This window comes from Triticum dicoccoides, chromosome 5A (genome assembly GCF_002162155.2).
Source record: "Triticum dicoccoides isolate Atlit2015 ecotype Zavitan chromosome 5A, WEW_v2.0, whole genome shotgun sequence".
Taxonomy (NCBI): domain Eukaryota; kingdom Viridiplantae; phylum Streptophyta; class Magnoliopsida; order Poales; family Poaceae; genus Triticum; species Triticum dicoccoides.
Genome location: NC_041388.1, coordinates 361878828 through 361888254, shown reverse-complemented (window position 1 = coordinate 361888254; position 9427 = coordinate 361878828). Strand labels below are relative to the sequence as shown.

Here is a 9427-nt window from a genome sequence, read left to right as displayed (position 1 = left end):
CATACCAAATGGAGAAAGATTGAAATGAGAAAATGTTTTTCCATGAAGGAACAAAATTAAGACAACATGAATGGATAAAGTAAGAGGATTGGTCCTTTGTAAAGAAGAACTGGGAAGGAAGTACAAATCTAACCTTGGAATGAGGATTGATTATTCTTGTCTATCATCCCAACAAAGCATTTTCTCAAAGCTTTCTCTGCAATGTAGCGCGCTAGCACTCTACAATGCAAAAAAAAAAATCATGAATATATTAGTATGTGAATGTGAATAAGATAAATAATATGAAGTCATGTATATGCATTAGATACTTGCTAGTGCCTGTGCCACCATCATCAGAACCCTTTAGTTAGGTTCAGAATATTTACTTTGAGTTGTAGCAGTCATCATCTATGCATAACCCAGTTTTAGGGGAAATACTTAAGAATGATGAGGAAAAAAATATCTATATAAGTAGCTCACATTTTAAAGCAGGCATGTACACCTATTCCACAGCGGTTTAGTTTTAGGGAGCTTGTAAAACTAAAAGATATAAACTTTTTTAAACATGTACTGTCTTTGGGAAGCTTTAGTAATGTAGTGTATTAAGTAAGAGGCAGGAGTTGTGGATGTTTGAAAAATAACCCCTGAAAGAAATATGTGTCTAAAAAGATAGGAAATCAAGGTGCTCATGTTACCTTTTGAAGGTAGAAAATCACATGTAAAGCAAGAAGTGAGATATAAGGGATCATATGCATTGATGCTTTTTTTATAGGGTGCACTACTAAAATACTATGGTATAGTGTGTACGCAAGTAATGGGCAACAATTGATACATGTAGATTATTATGTTAGAAGTATTTAGTATAATCAACCCACACAAAGTTACTGTTTTCTATCTAGTATAATGTCATACATGGAAACATGAAACTGGTATGGCTACAATCATTTAGACCTCTCTCTCTCCCTCTCCATGGCCCCTGATCTCTTTCTCATCATTGGTGATACAACATAAAGAGAACAACAACAACAACAACAACAACAACAAAGCCTTTAGTCCCAAACAAGTTGGGGTAGGCTAGAGGTGAAACCCATAAGATCTCGCAACCAACTGATGGCTCTGGCACATGGATAGCAAGCTTCCACGCACCCCTGTCCATAGCTAGCTCTTTGTCGATACTCCAATCCTTCAGGTCTCTCTTAACGGACTCCTCCCATGTCAAAATCGGTCGACCCCGCCCTGTCTTGACATTCTCCGCACGCTTTAGCCGTCCGCTATGCACTGGAGCTTCTGGAGGCCTGCGCTGAATATGCCCAAACCATCTCAAACGATATTGGACAAGCTTCTCCTCAATTGGATAAAGAGAAAAGAGAGACTAAAACACATGAGAGCTAGAGGATATACATTTTATCTACATTTTAAATATGTACAGAGAAGTAACTGTGGATGCCAATGTTAATGCAACAAGGAATCTAATGGTTTTCCAATGCATATAAGTAGCCTGATCAACATAGTTTCTGAATATATATGTAACTCATTTTATTGATTAGAGTAGCCATTGTATCAGGCAGTTTTGGATCTTTTGAATCTCAAGCAAAAAGATTGAAAACCAACTATTTCCTAAAATTACATATCAAAGAATATCCTATTTCAAATATAGATAAAGTAACATGCCAAAGCAAGCAAATTTAATAAATATGGAAGATTATTTATTTCCACAAGCTGAATCGAGCTCTTGACCAGCATTTTCTTACCATATAAGGAAGCTCATGTCTAGAGCCGCGGAAGTGCAAACGTCCAAAGATATAATATTGCGCAAAAGCCGCTAGGCAAGCTTTCATGGAGTACTCGGCGTTTCAACTGTTCAGAGATGAGACATCCAAATCTGGACATCGCGTCAGTATTATCTCAGCATGCATAAAATGAATTAAAATGTATGAGAAAGATAAAATATTCCTGAGTTTTAGGAAGCTAAGAACCAATTAATATATTTTTGGGAAAGAAAGAAGTGTATAAAATTAGAATAACAGGGTGTAGTACAATCTCAATAAATAATTTAAGCTAGGAAAAAAAGAGTACATAATTCAGTCTGGTGTTTTTATTTCCATTCACAATTCATTGACATCAATTTATCTTCTCTCTTCCTTTGTGCGAGACTGCCGCTACATATTTAAGTCACATATGTACATGAGCTTTTTACGCACATAACTAAACTAAGATCATGCTTTCGCTTTTAAATCCTGATTGGATGCTAGCATTTATTCCATGGCTCCAACATCAGTTAACCAGAAGGTTTGATACAATACAATCCATCATCGCTGCAGCAGCTGATACAATCAATTTATAATGTAAAATGGATGGATCAAGCACAAAAAGGCCATGAAAGTACACACATGCATAGATTCACCACCATTTGGAGAAAAAAAATTCATCCACCACTCTCTGGAAAATTCCTTACTTACCGCGGCTTAGTGGTGACGAACACTTCCGGCCTTGGACATCCTCCAACTCAGATGTGACAAAAGACCGGCTCATTGTGGAACCGTCGCTCCCAATAGCACATGAGCTTCCGTGACTCCATCCCCCTCCTGTAGAGTCGCTGTTCTTGAGCAGGCCCAAGTTGGCGGCAGCCCCATCACCTAAACAAATTGAATTGTTAATGATCCAAATCATAGGTACCAATAGTAACTCAAAATGGCAGTAACGAACGCACTGGTGAATCTGAAGCCATTGAAAGAAATTAGTGAAATTCAAAAGAATAAATCTGGGACATCTCTCTGAAGTATCTTAGTATGATCCAAAATGTCTGAGAACAAAAACAATGTTGAAATGGAAATTACCCCAAATCTGCAGGTACATGTTGCTAACAACAAATTGCATGACTTATAAAATACATCAACTATCTCACAAGCTATCAGGACTTCCGAATCATAATGAGTTTCACATTTAGTGTACATGAAGAGTCCAACCTATTAATATATGATCTAGAAAAGTATACATGCACATTAACTTAAGTACTCTCAATCAAACTAAGAAATTGAATTCACAAACATGGGATTATAGAGAACCCGTCAATAATAAAGAATGTTTCGGGTTTAAAAATAAGGATGATCAGGACAAACCTGCGTAAACACGTTTTAGAATGTATCTCAGTGTCTGAGTATATTCATCATTGGACATCTCCTTGATAGTTTCCAAATTTCTCGTGCATCGCCTAGACAGAGCTTGGGGGAGGCTCTCTTCCTCTCATATGCATCTCTTTCCTGATGAAATTATGAAAGCATATGATAAAACAATGTTAAGAAAATAAAACATTTGCAGACGTCTTTTGTGCAAGTATCTCAACTATAACTAAGGGTGAGTTGGAAACAACATGTCTCTTACCTTGTTGTCAGGGATAGCTAGCGCCTAGTAAACAAAAATGATTTCAGTTGGAAAACATAATTTCTGGTGAAGTAGCATGATATTTGCAACCAGTCTGATTTGCTTCTATGTATTTTATTGAAGAAGAAAATCTACACCAGCACCAACCAGAACGTGGGAACGAAAAAGAAAACGCAAAACTGTGTTGGTCATTGCCATAGCTGCAAGTCAATGAATTCTAAGATATTCTCCAACTCAAGAGATACACCACCGTACATGCAATGCAAGCTACAATCATTATCATCTCCGAATGATCTTAATTCACAAAAGGAGTCTATTCACCATTAGTCAGTAGAAACGAGATACAAGTCTTATGCGCTAAGTAACATGATGGAAAATTAGATGCCAACCATTTATGTGATATTCAAACTTACTATATATTCCAAATTGCAAAAGAAAAAACTTTAGACAAAAGCCTGCATGATTACCGTCTAGATCTCATATAAAAATTTATTCAGAAGCCTAGAGCGGTGATTACTGAATAGTACTAATGCTAGTGTAGAGAGTATTAACTTGTTGTGAAAACGGAAGAGGATATGGCCAAGAGTTTGTTGCGCCCAAAGGGTATGGCATCCTCCCGTGGCCGACAGCGACGTGCAGCGCCCTGGATCCACCGTCCATAGCGACCTCCTTGACGCGACAGTTCCCGCCGTCCAGCGCGCGCTCAATGCCTGGGAAAAAAATCCCGCCCAAATCAGGATCCAGCGCAAAAAAAAAAACAGACTCCCAAATCAGAGGCGATGCAGGGCAAAATCCATGATGCGGCCGTGGTGGCACCAATCTCTGCGAGGGAAGAAAAGAACGGCGCAATCGCGTAAGAAGGGCCAGCCGCTTGACCCGATGCCTGCGAGGTCGTCGCTTTCCTCGACGTGACCCTCCATGCGATTAACGCGACCATGCCCTGCCGCGGCGTCCATGGGAATCCGCCATGGAGGAGATCGGAGCCAACGGCGGCGCCGCTTACTCGAGGGGATCGAGAGGACGACGGCGGCGACGGAAGGGGATCGAGAGGAACGGTGTTCCTCCTGCGGGGTGGTTTTCTTGGGGGTGCGTGCGTGGGGTGGGGTGAGGTGGGGTGGGAGGTGGGCGAAGGTTAACCGACGAAAAAACCCGAACAAAAATGGTGGGACAAAAATTGACCGGCGGAGACTACCAACTGCTCCACTAGGAGTAGAGATAAGTTGTGTGCATTTGATAAAAAAAAGGAAAGCGCCCCTATTTTTTTATTAATGAAGGGTCCCCCATCCCCCCGGTTTTCATTAAGGCCTCGTTTGGCCAGGAAGGTTTCCAAGCTGAAGGGGCCGGGGATTTGGTAAATTCGTTTCCTTCACCAAATTCCCACCAGACCTCTTCCTCCTCTCAAACCCCTTTCTCATGGGTGATACCGAATGTTTGTCACGTATAAATTGGGGATTTTACTCAAGCTTATTTTTACCATATATAAATGGCTAATGACTCTTCACAACCTACAATTTCACTCCATAAAAGCACATAACACGTCAAAATAAATCCAATCTTTACTACAACTACTGGAAGCAAAACAAATCTTTTATTGCTAAAAGGACATAGTCCATCCCTAGCTTTAGTGGCATATGAACAAAGAGCATCAAAGGCAAGTAAGCATCAGGATGCAAATGAAACACCCATTTGCTGAACACCACCACAATCTACTTAACACCATGGTCATTTTGCATGACTTTCAATCAAATAAAACGATAATATATCATCTGGGCTAAAGAAAGAGAATCGTGACAACAGTTTCTCATAGCAGTTCACGACAAAAGTTCATATTTTTTTTCATTTTGAGTGGCAACAACACTCGATATCATGTTACTCTTATCATTTCGTCCGCCTTGCCTTCACTTTGCACTCTTGGGAGTGAGCTTCTTCCTTGGCTGAAAATAAAATTTGATCATCATTTTTTGTTGGACCAAAAAGTATAAAATCATGAGCTTGCGGTGTATATAATAAGTAATAACACAACAAATTGCAGCTGAATGAAAATATATAAAGCGTCAGCTAGCTTATTACTACTAGATACTAGTAACCATCCATAGCTAGTTGATATAAAAGTCCACCTGGCTACTTTCTAGTGAAGCAAACATACAATGCAGTGTGACATGTACAAAACTATAGAGAGAAAGAATAAAGTTCTATGCACTTCTTTCTTTGGATTTAAAGATTAAATGAATCACAACAGATTTGGAGCTCAACAGTTGTAGCAAAAGGAAATGAAATATCTGAGGAGTAAATAGAAAAGAAATAATACTAAGAAGAAGCACACTTGCACACTCCTCTATCCTAAAATGGAGACATCACGAGCTCACTCCAGTGCCATAGAAGGAGAACATCACAACAGGGAGAGAAGAACAAATTCACAGATTTTTCAGCTACCCAGCTCCCATGATCTCCTAACTTGATGAACAACAATTAATGTTTGGCTCCATCTTTCTGGAATATTTCATTTTTAAAAAAAAATTGTGGTGCGGTGCCTTCCATCTTGTGCACTAGAGAAATGCACTTGCAGATGGAGAATTCTTGCCCATTTGTTGATCCAACACTCTCTTTTATCAGCAGGGCGACTTCATCCTCCGCTTGTTTCTTCTTTATATTCACGTACTACTGCATCACTTCCACCATTGCATCTCCAGTCTTCTTTCGCTTCTTTGCCTCCTTCAGAGGCTTCATTCTTGTAGTAGCACCAGCAGCAGAAACCCTCTTTTCACCGTCTTGTTCATCAGTTTCTCCAAGATCAGCGATGGTAACCCTCCAGGATCTATCTTGATCAGCAACATCCCGTTCCTCCAGGATCTACAACTCGTCAGCATCTACCTGTTATGCCTCCTCTTCTTTGATGTCATCTTCCACTTGTAATATTTGGTACTTGTGATGGTTTAGCTTGTTGTGATGGTTTAGAAGATATGAAATTGTAAGTACCCTCAACTATATGGCCTACACAAAGCACATGGTTCAGTTTTCTGTTAAGCATTAAATTCAGAAAGAAACAACATGCTTGAGAAAAAATATTTATGAAAACATAATGGGGGTCACTTTTTGTTCAAATTAAGCTTACCATTGTATAAGTCCCCTAACCTCTCATATAGGGGGAAAGATCGTCTCCTGAATTTTCTGATTCTTTTCCATGTCTATGGACAAGAGTGAAATAATTAACACCAGAATAATACTAACTTCAAGCATGAAGTTGTAGTTGCAATGTTGGTAAAATAACTTACTATGATCATTTTATTCCAAAGTTTTGCATCAACAATTATGGTGCATCTGACATCATCCCTGTCGGTGTCAAAACTGATGGATCTCGGGTAGGGGGTCCCAAACTATAGATCTTGGATCGATGGGGAACAAGGGACGCATGACACGATATTTACCCAGGTTCGGGCCCTCTCTAAGAGGTAATACCCTATGTCCTGCTTGATTATACTGCTTGTTTATATGGGGATTACAGAGTTGATGTACCTCGAGATCAGAGGAACTAAACCCTAACTAGTAGGATGGCAATTGTTCTCCCAGCCTCTACGGACTAAACCCCCTTGGTTTATATAGACACCAGGGATACTAGGGTTTACAGAGATAGTCGGCTACATCAAGGAAACGCCGGATCTTTCATCTTGACTTAGGGTACACACCAAGGCACAAGTGTCATAGGTCCAGACACGGTGCGACCCAACAATCCGGCCCACGTGAGATGAGCCAGCACCCAGAGGACCCCCTAGTCCAGGACTCCCTTAGTAGCCCCTGAACTAGCCTTCAACGCCGGCTTCCTGTAACTCCCTTGACTGCAAACTCCAGCTACTTGCAGGCGAGTTCCCTTGTCTCCTGAGTATTCGAATAATCCTCCCCTAGAGAAGTCTTCAAACGATGCCTGATCCAATTCGGCCATACGCCGAGCCGTTTCCAGAGTCCGAGCTATCTGTTTTACTTAGCCCCAAAGGCCAATCGTTCGAATGTGAACGGTATCTTTGACTAACAACTTTTGGCAAAGGGTCGCGTTTGGTCATATAAACATGAAGACTCGATATGCGGCTCGAGGCTGCCCCTTCATAGGCATGTCTCTTCGAGGTGGAGATCATGTCCCATTTTTAAGGGATTTGATCAATGATTTCATAGTATCCCACTCGCGCATAACGCCACGAGTTTATCGGGAATAGGCGAGGTGAGTGGCGCATTCATAGGACTCCTGGTATTATGACTGCTTATAAAAGGGAGTAGCCACAATTGTCCCCATATGCCTTCTTCTTCCTCTCGCCACAACCCTTCTCAATCTACAGAGCTCGAGCGCTCCAACCCATCTCTCCGCCATGGCTCTGCTCCCCGTTCTTGGCAATGGCTGGATCTGGTGCGGGGGATAAGTGGGAGGCCTCGACCATCACTAATAAGGATATCGAGGACTTGAAGCGCGCCGGCTACCTCCCAATCGCTGTTGTTCACCGGGCCCCAGAAGTAGGCCAGGCCATTCCCACACCATGGCCTGGTGAGAGGGTGGTGTTCGTCCCTCACTTTGTTCGAGGGCTAGGCTTTCCGCTCCACCCCTTTGTCCGAGGGTTGATGTACTTTTATGGGCTAGACTTTCACGATCTAGCCCCGAACTCCATCCTCCACCTTCGATGCTTCAGCATCATTTGTGACGCTCTACTTCGCATCCATCCGCACTTCGACTTATGGCTGAAGGTATTCAATGTGAAGCCGAAGATTGTGGACGGCCAGCAAGCGGACTGCAGGGAGCCATGGTTAGCAAGCTTACCCGTGTAGAGTGGCCAGCGGGTACGTTCATGGACACGGTCAAGGTTTGGCAGAAAGAGTGGTTTTATATCACAGAACCACATGACATGGCCTGGGCGACGACCCCGGAGTTCAAGTCGGACCACCATGAGGCTGACCTTGTGGACCAAGAAGAGCCCTGACTGGGGGTCTCCCGAAGAAGTGGAACTGCTGCAAAAGCGCATCCTCAGCGTGAAGAAGGCTGGTGTCAAGCTAACTAGCGTGATCCAAGTGATGCTCAATCGGTGCCTCCTCCCTTGCCAGCAGCGGGTGATACGTCTCCAACGTATCTATAATTTTTTATTGCTCCATGCTATATTATCTACCGTTTTGGACATTATTGGGCTTTATTATCCACTTTTATATTATTTTTGGGACTAACCTATTAACCGGAGGCCCACCCCAGAATTGCTGTTTTTTTGCCTATTTCAGGGTTTCGAAGAAAAGGAATATCAAACGGAGTCCAAACGGAATGTAACCTTCGGGAACGTGATTTTCTCACCGAACATGATCCAGGGGACTTGGACCCTACGTCAAGAAACAAAAGAGGAGGCCACGAGGTAGGGGGCGCGCCTACCCCCCAGGCGCGCCCTCCACCCTCGTGGGCCCCCTGTTGCTTCACCGACGTACTCCTTCCTCCTATATATACCTACGTACCCCCAAACAATCAGATACAGAGCCAAAACCCTAATTCCATCGCTGCAACTTTCTGTATCCACGAGATCCCATCTTGGGGCCTGTTCCGGAGCTCCGCCGGAGGGGGCATCGATCACGGAGGGCTTCTACATCAACACCATAGCCCCTCCGATGAAGTGTGAGTAGTTTACCTCAGACCTTCGGGTCCATAGTTATTAGCTAGATGGTTTCTTCTCTCTTTTTGGATCTCAATACAATGTTCTCCCCCTCTCTTGTAGAGATTTATTCGATGTAATCTTCTTTTTGCAGTGTGTTTGTTGAGATCGATGAATTGTGGGTTTATGATCAAGTCTATCTATGAACAATATTTGAATCTTCTCTGAATTCTTTTATGTACGATTGGTTATCTTTTCAAGTCTCTTCGAATTATCAATTTGGTTTGGCCTACTAGATTGATCCTTCTTGCAATGGGAGAAGTGCTTAGCTTTGGGTTCAATCTTGCGGTGTCCTTTCCCAATGACAGTAGGTGCAGCAAGGCACGTATTGTATTGTTGCCATCGAGGATAACAAGATGGGGTTTTCATCATATTGCATGAGTTTATCCCTCTACATCATG

The 9427-nt window shown here is 42.3% G+C and overlaps 1 long non-coding RNA gene across 1 annotated transcript; it reads right to left on the bottom strand.

Moving 5' to 3' along the window:
• LOC119297343 lies at nt 1-4105 on the bottom strand. The gene is made up of 5 exons (XR_005145625.1): nt 3913-4105; nt 3099-3239; nt 2439-2615; nt 1731-1861; nt 1-219 (listed from the first exon to the last, which is right to left on the bottom strand). It is a non-coding gene; the product is annotated as an uncharacterized LOC119297343 (long non-coding RNA).
• Between the last annotated feature and the right edge of the window lie 5322 nt (nt 4106-9427).